This window comes from Pantherophis guttatus, chromosome 5 (genome assembly GCF_059756535.1).
Source record: "Pantherophis guttatus breed Tessera chromosome 5, ASM5975653v1, whole genome shotgun sequence".
Classification (NCBI taxonomy): Eukaryota; Metazoa; Chordata; class Lepidosauria; order Squamata; family Colubridae; genus Pantherophis; species Pantherophis guttatus.
Window position 1 is genome coordinate 32,629,837 of NC_142067.1, and position 15,185 is coordinate 32,645,021.

General features: G+C 37.1%; 1 protein-coding gene across 4 annotated transcripts in view; it reads right to left on the reverse strand.

The window, feature by feature from the left end:
• The window catches only part of COL8A1 (collagen type VIII alpha 1 chain), a 107,943-nt gene that overhangs the window by 20,317 nt on the left and 72,441 nt on the right, over positions 1–15,185 (reverse strand). For 3 of the 4 annotated variants that reach the window (XM_034412305.3, XM_034412312.3, XM_087894843.1), the window contains one exon: positions 11,389–11,504. The gene's annotated coding sequence lies outside the window, so the exon portion shown is untranslated. Of the gene's footprint in view, positions 1–507; positions 571–11,388; positions 11,505–15,185 lie in introns of those variants that run through there. The other variant, XM_060686295.2, reaches the window with a different exon arrangement.

Sequence of the window (15,185 nt, forward strand, 5' to 3'; positions counted from 1 at the left end):
TATAAGCAGTAAGTCTTCATGCAGAAATCTCTCTGAATGGCTATGATCATTATGTAATGGGAATTTGGTGAAATCCTCTGTATAGCAGCCTTTTAAATGGCTGCAAATTTGGAACCTGATGGTGCCGTAATCATATTGTTGAAATGCTGATAATCATTCTATGGCAGTAAAGTGATACACAGACTATTATTTGTTCCTGCTTTTTAATGGTAATTTGGAATTTTGGAGCATAGATATAAGTATTTTGTTAAGCCTGAACTGCAGAAGCTTTTCAAGCAGTGGTGATATCCAATTTTTTTTACTACCATGGGCGTGGCTTGGTGGGTGTGGTGTGGCTTGGTGGGCGTGGCAAGGGAAGGATACTACAAAATCTCCATTCCCATCCCACTCCAGGGGAAGGATACTGCAAAATATCCATTCCCACCCCACTCCAGGAAAAGGATACTGCAAAATCCCCATTCCCTCCCTACTCCTGGGGGAAAGATATTGCAAAATCTCCATTCTCACCCCACTCTGGGACCAGAGGTGGTATTTGCCGGTTCTCCGAACTGCTCAAAATTTCCGCTACCGGTTCTCCAGAACCTGTCAGAACCTGCTGGATTTCACCCCTGCTTTCAAGATAATATAAAGAGGAAAGAGTGTGAAGCAAAATTCTAAACAAAGCAAACACAAACACCAGAAGGTTGAAAGGTCCATGAACACACATTAAACTCCTAAAAGCGACAGAGACAGAAGTGTGTAATGTCAATCGAAGTTTTCAACTGAAATAAAGTACTGATGCTAAGTATAGATGTGAGGAGGTAGAACTGAAAATGGACCATCTGCATGAACTGCAGTTAAAGTTCCTGCCATAACAGTCTTGGTAATTGGAGTTTGATGGAATGACCTTTCTTTGAAAAAAATGCAGAAAACAGGAACATAGGTTGGTTGGATTAACTGTGGGATGGTTTGCTTATGAAACTACTGCACCAATAGGTGGAGGATTCTGTTGGCAGTCTTTCTATTTACTGAATTTCAGAAATCTGATCACTAGATGGTAGCCGTGGTGCACTCAATTTTACATAGACAGTTTGCTTTAAATGACCTCTATAATATTATCATAGAGCTGCCTTGCTCAGTGTAGTACTCTCCAGATGTCTTCATCCAATTCCCATGATGGCTGAGAATTCTGGGAATTGATGCTCAAAACATCTGGAAGACCCCACTTTGGTAAGTCAAATAAATAACTGTTTGAGCTTCCCCTGGTTACATTAGACATCACAAGGTTGCTACACTGAAAACATAATGTGAATGCTATACATAGTCTTGCCTTTTTATTTTATTTTTAAAAGAAGAATAATTTTTTTCTTTTAAGTATTGTGTAATGCGGGAAGGACCCTGAAGGCAAATTCACCGGACCATTTTTTAAAGCAATGACTATTGAGTAGAGCCGTCATGACCTCATCTTTTTGGCACGGGAATTATCTTTGTTAATGCTCCAAACAGACGTCAAGTTTGCAGCTGATCACATCCCAGTATACTGTTTTAGAAACATCTCAAGACATTTTTATAACCTTGTAGTTAAACAATTGTGCTACTTTAAATAAATTGAATGTAACAGCCCTCCTGTACTGAATCAATTCAGACTTACAGTCTTTCCATAAGCACAGATCAGGCTGCCCAGGGGAGAGTGCAATCGGAAAAAATTGCTTCACTCTTATTTTAAGTATTTTAAATCCTATGTGAATTGTAAAGTCCCTGCATGTTTCCCATCTGCATTAGTCCTGCTTGACGCCTGGGGTCCTCAATTTTTTTTTTTTGTACCTATGGGCAAATTTGAAGATATTATTGGCATATTTGTGCACATTAACAGATTAACAGAGCTGGAAGGGACTTTGGAGATCTTCAAGTCCAACCCCTTGCTTGAACAGGAGACTCTATGCCATTCCAGACAAGTGTCTGTCCAATCTCTTCTTAAGAACTTCCAATGATGGAGCACCCACAATTTCTGAAAGCAAGCCATTCCACTGATTAATTGTCCTCACAGTCAGGAAATGTCTCCCTAATTCTGTGTTGGATCTCTCTTTGATAATTTTCCATCCATTATCACTTGTCCTGCCACCAGGTGTTTTGAAGAATAGGTCGATCCCCTCTCCTTTGTGACAGCCCCTCAAACATTGGAAGACTGCTATCATGTCATCTCTAGTCCTTCTCTTCATTAGACTAGACATACCTAATTCTACAACCATTCATTGTATGGTTTAGACTTGCAACATCTCTTTTTATTATAGTGATCAGAACTGGATGCAGTATTCCAAGTGCGTGTACTCCAAGTGGCACATGGCACATATGGCCAATCAAATAATGCTAAAATAATAAGATTTCTCACTATTAACGTTTCTAGCTTCCTAGGAAGCTGTCTACATTTTCAGCTGTTTTTTTCTGGCAGTTAGACATACTTCCAAATAAGGCTGCAGCATTTCCTTTCCCAAGATAGACATCCAGAGGCATTATTGGAAGTACCTATTATGCTTAAGACTGGTCCTCTGATTGCAGCATGCCAGCATTCCACTTTTCTTCAATGAAAAAAATAGTAAAATAAATAAATAAATAAACCTGGGCAGGCATTGTTAATGCCAGTGAGCATCCATAGCGGCATTGCCATGCATAGTAGCAGAGGTTCAAGTAGTATGCAAAGAGAAATATCTTTCCCCAATATATTATGTGAACATATTAAGAACCCATTCGCCTATTATCAACCATACTTACTGGGAAACGAGGGCTACCAAATTAGGTTTACAAAAATCCAAAAAACCATTAGCTGATATCAAAGGGTTACAATTTCTGTATTTTTCTGTTACTGCCCAATAGTCTAGTTTTTTGCAGTCCAGATTTGGTAGCCCTAAGAAAGTCCAGCAACTCATCTTCGGATTAAAGGTAAAGGTTTCCCATGTTTATTTGTGTATGACTCTGGCGGGTGGTACTTATCTCTGTTTCTTAGCCAAGGAAGATTACAGATTCCTTCCCCATTTTCTTGTTTGGGAAATCCTGCTTGCCAGCCTCATAAACTTTCTCTGAAATATGTACTTTTGCATTTTAAACTCATTTAAATCACAGAAGCATTGCCACCATGCTGTATGTTAAATGCCTTTGTTAATTTAAATCTTTTAAAGGGTTGCTAGAAAGAAGAAGGAAGGCATTTTAAATCATTCAAATGCCTTTCAAATGACTAAATAAAGTATTGAAATAAAGACAAATGGTCCTTTGGTGTTTCTTTCGATATAATTGTTTGACTGGCTGCCATGATACAGACCATATAAAAAGACTTTTCATACGCCTGTCATCTGCTTTATTCTCCCTATTCTGTCTGAGCTTTGGAGTAGATATATCAGGCTTTAAGTCTGATGCATTCCTCTTGATTGAAGAAGGATGCTAAGAATGCATGAATTCCTGATGACCTTTCACTGCAAACTGTGAACTTTGCTCACTACCCATGATGCACACTTAGGCGTCATTACTCAGGCTCTTAGCCAGGACCTTTTCTTGGCCATTACAGATTTAGCGACATTTCTCAAACAAAGTGAGGAATGAAAGAAACTGCTTAAATAAACTTTGAGCTCTTTTCTTGAAACTGTCACCTCTAAGTTCATGAGCGAGCTCAAGGGAGAACATTGCTGTTTGTAATAGAGAGAAAGTGGAATTTGTGTCTAACACCCATCTAGGCAGGCACTGGTATTACTGCCTTTTTTGTCCAAAATTCATGTTACAAGGCAATATTAGGCTTCACTCAAATTCTTGACTTTTGAGTCAAACAGAATCTTGGGATTAAGAAATAAACTAAGCTTAGAAATTTGACATAAATTCAAAGATGATTCCACAGATTGGAAGTTTCAAACTTCTTTTTTCAAATTTAAATCTGATGAATACCAGCCTGTCATAATCTTCCATCCTACATCGTGAGATTTTACTCAAGTAGAAATCTAGATGACAGAAAGATTTGTGTAAATCAGCCATTTATAATTAAATATTCTCATTTAGGATTACATTCACTCTGATTTCAGGTTGACATGACCCTCCATATTAATGGAGATTTCTAAACCAACTTTAAGGTTGGTCTAAAGTTAACTTCATGACTGAAATGTTACATAAGTTATTTAATATCTATTTGCATACATACATTTAATGAAGTTGGTTTGGAAATCCATTATTGTCTACTTCTATGCAAAAATCTTTTCTACTACTTGTTTTTGTTGTTGTTTCGGAACTATTAAATACAGTGCATTGAACCAAGGGACTTCTCCATGCAACTATACACCATCACTGAGCTATGGTCCTATACATTCGAGATTATGACAAAACACTAATAGTTGAAACCCAAACAGACAAATTCTTGTCCTTATTATACCATAATTAAAACCAACCTGTTGAACAAGTACCCTTGAGTTTCCCATAAATATTTCCTTTCATTTTGTGGTTGAAACAGGAATGCACATCAGAAATAATTCTTTATTTGTAACATATTGGAAATGTATTTCTTTTTCCTCTAGTTTCAATGATTTCTAAAACTTGTATTTTCCCACAAAGTACCTTTATAGCCATTTAATAATATAAAGTAGGGCCAGTTCTACCCTGGATTGCAGCAAAGGAATCCAGGACAGACAGGAAAAATGGAGACTCATACAAGCACATTCTTAAAATACTTCAATGTTTCAGTAGAAAATCCAAATCCTTCACAGCTTAATATTTTCACATGATAAAGGTTTTATTTTAAAAAATGTTAGGCTTTTAAGAACTGTTAAACCATCCTAATTTTGCCACAACGTCTACTTTCAGAGAGTTTCATTTCTTAATTAATTTTCTGTTGCCTGTCAACTTCCACAGCGGCCTTTTACACCTTTCGCAAAGGTTGGGTTGGAGTTTGGTGCCCATAATTCTTAACCCATCTGTTGACAAATGATAAGAGTTTCTATTCAACACATCTGGAGGGCACTAAATTGGAGGTGGGTGTTTTAACACACCCTTGTAATTCTTTATCAAACACAACATAGCAATGTCTGCTTCTGAGGGAAGTTGGTGGGATTTACATGCAGGAAATCCAAAAAGAGCAGTCTCCTGTTTTTGGCAGAGACAAATCCACTGTTGCTTTTGGTTAAAGATCAGAATTTTGACTGGATACAAATGCACTTGGCAGAGAATATTAAGCCAAACACTAAAAGAACTTTGGAAGATTAGAAGATAGAGCTTGCTTTAGAAGATTTCGTTTGGGGATAAATTCCTATCAACAGCATGTTCTCAATTTCTTAAGGCTGACTTTAATAGACATATTTTTCTCATTCCAGAGATGTGTCTACAAAGGAATGAGTTTTTGATTCAGGGATTCAAATCTTATCCTTATTAAATCCTAACAAGGCCTCAAGAGACTTCCTTTGGATTTTTTTCTATGGCAGCCTGCCCTGCGGTAGTATGAAGTTGAAAATTTCTTTTAAGTGGTTTGCTATGTCAGTTATACTAGTCACTTCATTGCAGTTGTGTAAATTATCAATTTCTACAATTAGCTCCTACCTTAGTCAAGTGGATGTCTCTTCATCCAAACAGTAATATATATATATTTCTGTCTTTCCTCATATTTGAAAAACATTATTTAAAAACAGAATTCTAGAAAGTGTTTTGGGTGGAACATATTGGCATCTATTTATTGGTTTTATAATTGGTTAACTGTTGACTTCTTACTCTTGTTTCATCCCTTTATTGTGATTATTTTATTGTGCTCTCATAATTTTTTTCTCTTTATTTAGTATTCTGTGGACTTTTTATTGTATGATAAAAAAAAATTAAATAGCTTTTAAACTGTTTTTCAGGAATTAAGAAGGAGAAGCTGTGTTCTGACCTACGCTTCCTTAGAAATACAGCACCATCTTAGTTCCGGCAAACCTCTTTAATTCAAACGGCTGTGAATTATTGTCATTCCCAGTCTGAAAGGCTTCTCAAACAGTCTTTCAGGGGAATGTTTACAAACACCAATCATCTCCAAACCTTTCTCCCAAGTCGACCCTGTTTTCTTAATTGTTCCTGTCTTCTGGCAGCTCTGAGCAGCGCACACTGGGAACAGGCTCCCACTGTTCTTCTGCCTTGCTGAAGTCAGACTCTGGATACTCCAGAGGCAGCAAAGAACTACCAGACGGCCTTGGTCCCCTCTCTGCCTCCGACTCAGAGCCCTCGCCTGAGCCTTCCCCAGACTCCAGGACTGGCCCACGTTCCTCCCCAACCTCCTCACTGTCCAAATATACTGCCAGCTCTGCTGGCTACTGGTGGGCCATAACAAGCTGTGACAATATGATAATGCACTTGGAGGAAACCAAATAAATTGTTGTAATTTAACTCTTGGAACTCAATTGGTAATCTGTTTCTTGCATAACATTACAGGAAAATAGCCCAATTTATTGTGGAGTTTTATTGGTTTTACAGTCAATTAAAACAATGTATCATACCAGCATTTTTATTTATCAACCAGGTCACAGATTTACCTTGCTATAAATATATGTTCACATTAAACTTTTAGACATCTAATAAAACATATTAATTATCTAAGACTTGTCTTGGTTCATTGTATGGAAGTGGGAAGCATATCTTTTGGACTTGCAGGAAGGTGACAATTTTTTTTTTTTTTTGCTTTAATTTATATGCCGCCTTTCTCCGGAGACTCAGGGCGGCTTACAATGTGTTAAGCAATAGCCTTCATACTTTTGTATATTTATACAAAGTCAGCTTATTGCCCCCACAATCTCGGTCTTCATTTCACCTACCTTTGAAAGGATGGAAGGCTGAATCAATCTTGAGCCTAGTGAGATTTGAACTTGCAGTAATTGCAAGCAGCAGATGTTAATAACAGTGCTTTAGTCCACTGTACTACAGGCTCTTTTGCCTGTATGTTGGAGGATCTTCTTTTTTATGGGAACAGTATGCTAAGGACCATATCAAGTCACTGGTCTTGATATGGTCCTTAGCACTGTTTATATTATCTACTTTGGCTAATGACATGTTTGCAAGAAACCTAGCTCAGAGAACACCAAGGACCCTTCATGGTCACTAGAGTTTATTCTTTTGCCTAAGGTTTATTTTGTTTTCTGTTATTATTTGTAATCTTCTTCAGTTTTAATGTACAAAAGATTGGTTTTTTTTAATAAAAAATATATAGCTCATGTCACGTATTTGGAGTAAGGATCATTGAGTTTACTTAGTATTTAGGCCTGACTTCATAAAATTAAGCAGGAAATGCATCTGAAAAGAAAATTATCTGTATTTTTCTTCCAACATATTCTAGTTCCCTCTCTTTCTTTCTCTCTCTGATACAGAATACAGGAATTTTTTTCTTAGCAAAATAAATGTTTCTTCCAAAAGTCTCACTTAGGACCAGACAATAGTCATAGGTTTTTTAAACACTACGGACAATATGAGCTAATGTCTACTTATTTAAAGTTTTCCAATTAAAAGTTTTAAAAAAGTAATTATGGTTTTTTGATACAGCTTCTTCTGTTCTACATAAAAGGCATACAATGATTCATCAAATCTCAAAAATTATGGCTCATGAAATAAACTTTATTTATAATTCAGGAACATATTTTTTCTACAAAGGAGACTTACATCATATATGGTCTGTTTACCCATTTAGCTAAATGATATTTATATAAATATGATTAGTTTTCTTCCATTGCTTCTTGTCCTGCCTTCAGGTGCTTTGGAGAATAGCTTGACTCCTTCTTTGTGGCAAACCCTGAGATATTGGAACGCTGCTATCATGTCACCCCTAGTTCTTTTCATTACACTAGACATACCAAATTTCAGCAATTGTTCTTTATATTCTTTATATATTTTAGCTTCCAGTCTCCTACATTATTCTAAGCTTTTTCCAAAGCTTACTCAAAATCCTTTCTTATAATCTGAGCCTATTCATTCATGTCTGCCAATTTACTTTATATGCAACATGAATGTTTTTAGCTACTTTGAAGCTGTTTATCATAATGATATTCTCACTTCTCCATGGTAGTAAGCACATATATGATTCTCACTCCCCTTCATGGATCAACTGCCTTGGTGTGGTGAAGGGGCTTGCATAGCACAATGAAGCTATGAGCTATGTAGTGCAGGGCCACCCAAGGCAGACAGGTCATAGCAGAGAGCTCTGACAAAACGTGATCCACTGGAGAAGGAAATGGCAACCCACTCCAGTATCTTTGCCATGAAACCCCCATGGACAGTACCAAAAGGCAAAAAGATATAATGCTGAAAGATGAGCCCCTCAGGTCAGAAGGTGTCCAATATGGTACTGGGGAAGAGCAGAGGGCTAGTACTAGTAGTGCAAGAAAGAGTGAAGCAACTGGGCCAAAGCCGAAAGGATGCTCAGCTGTGGATGCATCTGGTGGTGAAAGGAAAGTCCAATGCTGTAAAGATCTATTCTCCATAGGAACCTGGAATGTAAGATCCATGAATCAAGACAAGCTGGACGTGGTCAAACAAGAGATGACTGAACATCGACATCTTAGGAATCAGCGAACTAAAATGGACAGGAATGGGTGTATTTAATTCAGATGATCAGGTATACTACTGGGGGCACAAATCCCTCAGAAGAAATGGAGTAGCTTTCATAGTCAATAAAAAAGTAGGAAAAGCAATACTGGAATACAATACCCAAAATGACAGAATGATCTCAGTTCGATTCCAAGGCAAACCATTAAATATCACAATAGTCCAAGTCTATGCCCCAGCCACTGGTGCTGAAGAGGATGAAATTGACCAGTTCTATGAAGCCCTACAGTACCTTCTAGAATTAACACCAAAAAATGATGTCCTTATCATCATGGGGGATTGGAATGCTAAAGTAGAAAGCCAAAAGATAATCGGAATAACAGGCAAGTTTGGCCTTGGAGTACAAAATGAAGCAGGGCATAGGCTGGTAGAATTTTGTCAAGAGAATAGGATGGTTATAGCAAACACTCTTTTCCAACAACCCAAGAGATGATTCTACACATGGCTATCACCAGACGGTCAACACAGAAATCAGATTGACTATACGCGACACATGCACTTCCGAACCGGTAAGGAAGGTAAGTAGATTTCACCCCTGGTAGCAACTAAAACCATCTCAAAGAAAAAGAAATGCAAGAAAGAAAAATGGCTGTCTGAGGAAGCTTTACAAATAGCTGAGGAAAGAAGGGAAGCGAAAGACAAGGGAGAAAGAGAAAGATACACCCAACTGAATGCAGAATTCCAGATAATAGGTAGAAGAGATAAGAATGCCTTCTTAAATGAACAGTACAAAGAAATAGAAGAAAACAATAGAATAGAGAGGACCAGAGATCTCTTCAAGAAAATTAGAGATATGAAAGGAATGTTTCATGCAAAGATGGGCATGATAAAGGACCAAAATGGCAGAATGACCTACCAGAGGCAGAAGAGATTAAGAAGAGGTGGCAAAATTACACAGAAGAACTATACAAGAATGAGTGTAACCTCCCTGATAACCATGATGGGGTGGTCACTGACCTTGAGCCAGACATCCTGGAATGTGAAGTCAAATGGGCCTTAGGAAGTCTGAACAAGAACAAAGCTAGTGAAGGTCACAGTATTCCAGTTGAGCTATTCAAAATCTTAAAAGATGATGCAGTAAAAGTGCTACACTCAATTTGCCAGGAAATTTGCAAAACTCAACAGTGGCCACAGAATTGGAAAAGGTCAGTTTACATTCGAATTCCAAAGAAAGGCAATACCAAAGAATGTTCAAACTACCGCCCCATTGCACTCATTTCACATGCTAGCAAAGTTATGCTTAAAATGCTACAAGCTAGGCTGCAGCAGTATGTGGACCGAGAACTGCCAGAAGTACAGGCAGGATTTTGAAGAGGCAGAGGAACTAGAAATCAAATTGCCAACATACACTGGATCATGGAGAAAGCTAGGGAGTTCCCGAAAAACATCTACTCCTGCTTCATTGATTATGCTAAAGCCTTTGATTGTGTGGATCACAACATATTGTGGCAAATTCTTAAAGAAATGGGAGTACCAGACCATCTTATTTGTCTCTTGAGAAACCTATATGTGGCTCAAGAAGCAACAGTGACAACTGGACACGGAACCACTGATTGGTTCAAAATTGGGAAAGGAATCTGGCAAGGCTGTATACTGTCGCCTTGGCTATTTAACTTATATGCAGAGAACATATAAGAAAGGTGGGGCTAGATGAATCACATTGGAATTAAGATTGCCAGGAGAAATATCAACAACCTCAGATATGCAGATGATACCACTTTAATGGCAGAAAGTGAAGAGGAACTAAAGAGCCTGTTGATGCAGGTGAAAGAGGAGAGTGCAAAAGTTGGCTTGAAACTCAACATTAAGAAAACTAAGATCATGGCATCTGGCCCTCTCAATTCCTGACAAATATATGGGGATAGTGACAGATTTTATTTTCCTGGGTTCCAAGATCACCGCAGATGGGGATTACAGCCAAGAAATTAAAAGATGCTTGCTCCTGGGGAGGAAAGCTATGGCAAATCTAGACAGTCTACTATAAAGCAGAGACATCACGCTGCCAACAATAGTGTGTATAGTCAAGGCTATGGTTTTCCTAGTTGCAACTTATGGCTGTGAAAGTTGGACCATAAGGAAGGCTGAGCGCCTTTGAACTATGATGCTGGAGAAGACTCCTGTGAGTCCCTTGGACTGCAAGGCGATCAAACCAGTCAGTCCTAGAGGAGATCATCCCTGACTGCTCTTTAGAATGCCAGATGCTGAAGATGAAACTCAAATACTTTGGTTACCTAATGAGAAAGAAGGAGTCGCTGGAGAAGAGGCTAATGCTGGGAATGATTGAGGGCAAAAGAAGAACGGGACGACAGAGAATGAGGTGGCTGGATGGAGTCACTGAAGCACTCAGCATGAGCTTAAACTCTGGGGGATGGTAGAGGACAGGAAGGCCTGGAGGAACGTTGTCCATAGGGTCGCGATGGGTCGGACACGACTTCGTGACTAACAACAACATAATTCTCACTTCTCCATGGTAGTAAGCACACACATATATATGTATATGAATATGTATGTGTATAAATATGTATATGTGTATGTGTATGTGTGTGTATATATATGTATATATATGTGTGTGTATATATATATATGATGAGATCTAAACACAGCAGAATTATTTTCATGTTTTCTATTTTGGAAATGTAATGAAGATGCTAAAAGCCTTTGGAGCAATTAACTATTTCATTAAATTTTCTTTATGTTTGTTGACAGGTTCTGCTGCCAGGTCAAATATCAGCATGTGAAAATTATGCAAATCATCTTAAGTTTCCAATCATTCATAAGTTTCCATTTACATTTACACTTTGTATCTTAAAGTTTGCATATACTTACTTTAGAACTTTGATGAAATGATGTGGATCAGTGCACTAGGATTTTTAGAGGTTAGGTCTAGCTTCTTTTGTTAGATTCTGATAAGCAAGGAAAGGTATTTTTTTTATCACCACTACCTTTAAAAAAAAAGAAATTGAAAGTTAGAAATCAGAATTATGGTCAATTTTAAAACATTAGAATGTCCAACCAGAAATTGATAACATTATTAATTATTATTATAAAGTGGAAAAATTATCACAACTATTAAGAACTATAGAGATCAGATAACAACATACTAAAATCAACATTTTGTGGTAAATCCTAAAAAAAACAAAAACCCCACCCTTCCAAAGCTCAACAAACCAATATAGAGATTTTGTACTTTAAATCAGTGGTGGGTTGCCCCCGGTTCGCACTGGTTCTATAGAACCGGTAGTAAAACCGACGGGAGGCTCCGCCCACCGACCCCGACATCATCAGAACGTTTCTTCACATGCACAGAAGAGTGCGCGCTTGCTTCGCTCGCGCGTGCAGCCCCATTACAAACCAGTAGTAAAGCCAACCCTGCTTTAAATGTGTTCTAAAAGGTCAACATTGGGATAGCAAATCTTTGCACTTAAATTGTCACCAGCATTAGCAACCATGATTAGCCTTTGTGTTCACAATTCTAACATCATTAGCAAACTTCACTTGTTTTCTTTTATAGGTAAGGCTATGTCTGCCAAATAAAAATACAATACAGGGAAACAACAACTGCAACCCGCCACCCAAATAAACTTTTAACTTTCCCATTGAAGTTATTTTTAAAAGGCCACTAATTTATTAGTTAGACTGGCAGGCATGCAGTTAAGTGCAGTCTCCTCACTAGCCATTTATTTAACATGCTATTCCCACATCACCCACCTAGTCCAGACCAAGAGCAACTATCCACTTGACTCTTTCTGGGAGGCTGGGAAAATAAGCACCCCTCAAACAGAGGCCACAAAGCAGCCGACCAATGATTCCAAGAGGAAAACAAAACAGTGAGGTTGGATCTTATCTTGAATAAAAACTCTTGACATGCCTGTGCTTTGTTTCTTGCCTAGAAAAAATATGGGACTGTTCTGAGCACAGAATGTTTGAAGGTAAATTTAACAGTCAGAAGAAGGAATCACTCAGATGAAGAATTGTTTTAGTGAATATAGTAGCTGGCTGTCAGAAAGGTAATACAACTGTGCAGATAAATATGAAATGATGTGTGCACAATTTCAATTTGAACAGTATAACAGCATGAACAAATTAAATTAAATAAGGCCTCTGTCAGTGTCATATAAAATAATTTATTTTTCCTTTACATCCAACAGCATCCATATTGAAAGCGGTATGGCAGTTGGGACAGTGCAATCAAAGTCTTGCTCCCCTTTTAAACCAGTATTGATATCAAAAGCATGTACAAAAGGACAGGTCTTCATTTTCACTCCTGCAACTGGTATCTTGCCTCTTAGAGCCTCCCGATTGCAGATGCTGAAGGATGTTAAAGAATACATCATTTTTTGGCTTTTTAAGATTAAAAAATATATTGTTAGATGACACTTTTCCTAAAGATATAATTTTATGCATGCACAACATACCCTGTTGTTATCAACTTATATAATATACTCTTTTGTAATGCACTCAATAATGTAGTCTTTTATCAATATTCACTTTTTGATATACCCTATTTTATTCGAATTGTTGAAACAAGATAAATTGATGGATGCCTGCAGATTCTATGTATTACTAATCTTAGACTTAATGGCATCATTTTGGAGGAAAAAAACTGTCAGATTTTGAATTTAAACAATTCTCTTTCTTTTGCTTTCTGCAAAAGAAAAGCAGTGGACACAGAAAAGCAGTAGACAGAGATTTACAGAAGGAACTATATCAAGTGTGCATGTAAAAACTGTTGCAAAAATGGTTATGTGTAAATTATTTTCAAAATTAGTTTACTGAAACTTTTACGAAGAAACAAATCCTATTGAATGTAATTACACTAACACACTTATGTAAAAAAGTCAGGAGTCTTAAGTACTATCTAAAAAGTAAATCTGAGCTAAAATAATTACATAAATGTATTTAGAAAAAACTGTTATGACGGCTTCATATCTTACAGAAAGGAAGCCCAACATTCAGTCAAATTAGATTATTTTCTTGAATGGCCCATATTTCCTCTTGCGTTTATCATGTACATCTTGATGATAGGGATCCTTCCAAGAAGGAATGCAGAGACATCTTAGAAGCATATGGAATCACTGAAATGGCCTCCATGTTTCAGAGGCTGTTGTAAGAGATCCTGATGTTTCCTAGAGCTCAGGAAGAATTGTACCACATAATCCTGAGGAGACATGGTACTCTATTTCCTCAGAGTTGGTATATTTCTTGTTATGTTCTGTAGCCTATACAAAGTTGTGGAGTATTGTAACAGTAAAAGGGACATGTATACCAGAAAAATTGTGGTGTTTTATTGTTTATTGTAATGAAATATTATTTTGATCCATTGGCCACTACTATGCGTATGTGAGGTTTTCTTAATCCAGAAAAACATTTGCAATTGTGTATTCTGTCTGATGGAAGACCTTATTTATACTCAGAAAATGAATGTCAGACTGATAAGAAGGATAGCCAGGAGGATTATTTAATTAGAATCCTGTCTACTATTTCACATACTGTAACTTATATAAAAGTTTTAGTCAGTCAGAGAACAAAGCATTTTATTTTGTTAATTCTTCACTTCTTTAGTTCAACTTTGCTAAGCTGTAAACTGTGATTTATAAAACACACACAAATCCAAAGACAAACCCAAACAAATTACACTATAGTTCATCACACTATGCAGACCCAGCCAGAGATACAAATGCTACATTACTTTGAGTCTGTTAGTTTAAAAAAACTCCAATGTAATGATTTAATGTCAGTGTGTACTTTGCAGCTGGTGAGACAGCCATTTAAGCCAGTCTTCATTCACAATTGTATTGTGCACAAATAATATAAACAGATTTTAAACATTTCTCCTCAGAAGTGAATCCCAATAAGATTCATAAGTTTGGCCTCTTACTTGCAGTATTAAATAATACATCAACTGCATCAAACAAATGATGCAGTTTTAGGTCAAAGAATATCAGGGGTAACAAATACAAGGAGATTGTTGCATCTCCTAGCATCATTATTATTTCTTTAAAAAGCAATTTATTAGCTTAACTAACTTGGTAAATATTATTCTGAAAGTAGTATGTCTTGTTTAAATTTTTATTTTGATTTCAATGGGATCTAAGTAGAAATACTTTGTAACCAATTCAGCATGGTCAAAATAATTCTACAAGGAAATTTGTATAATTTCTGAATCATCTTATAGGGGAGGCTTGTTTGTTTACTTTTGGCTCTGCACTAGCTTTTTCAAAATCTGAGCAAAGCTAGCTTTTCCTTTTAATATTCCTGATGCTTTTCAATGCCAATAGGGATAATTCCTTCACTTTGTCTCCCAGAAGCTAGATTAAGGACAATTGTTACTTCTTCTTCCATATAATATCATTCTGTTTCTAGAAAAGATTATCTCTTCTCCCAGCTTCCCTTATTGTCATGAAAGCATGATTACAGCTATTAAGTAATGTGTCCTCTTGAAAAATTGCCAACAAACTATCAGTTGATTTAAATAGTCTGCAAAGATCTATTATATAACACAGAATTGTGTCTTGCATCAAGAAGGTTATCTTCCTAGAATCAGCTCTCCTTCTTCATTTTATTTCTCAGATTCAGGAGCATGAGCACCAGTGGTGGGTTGCCCCCCGGTTCGCATTGGTTCT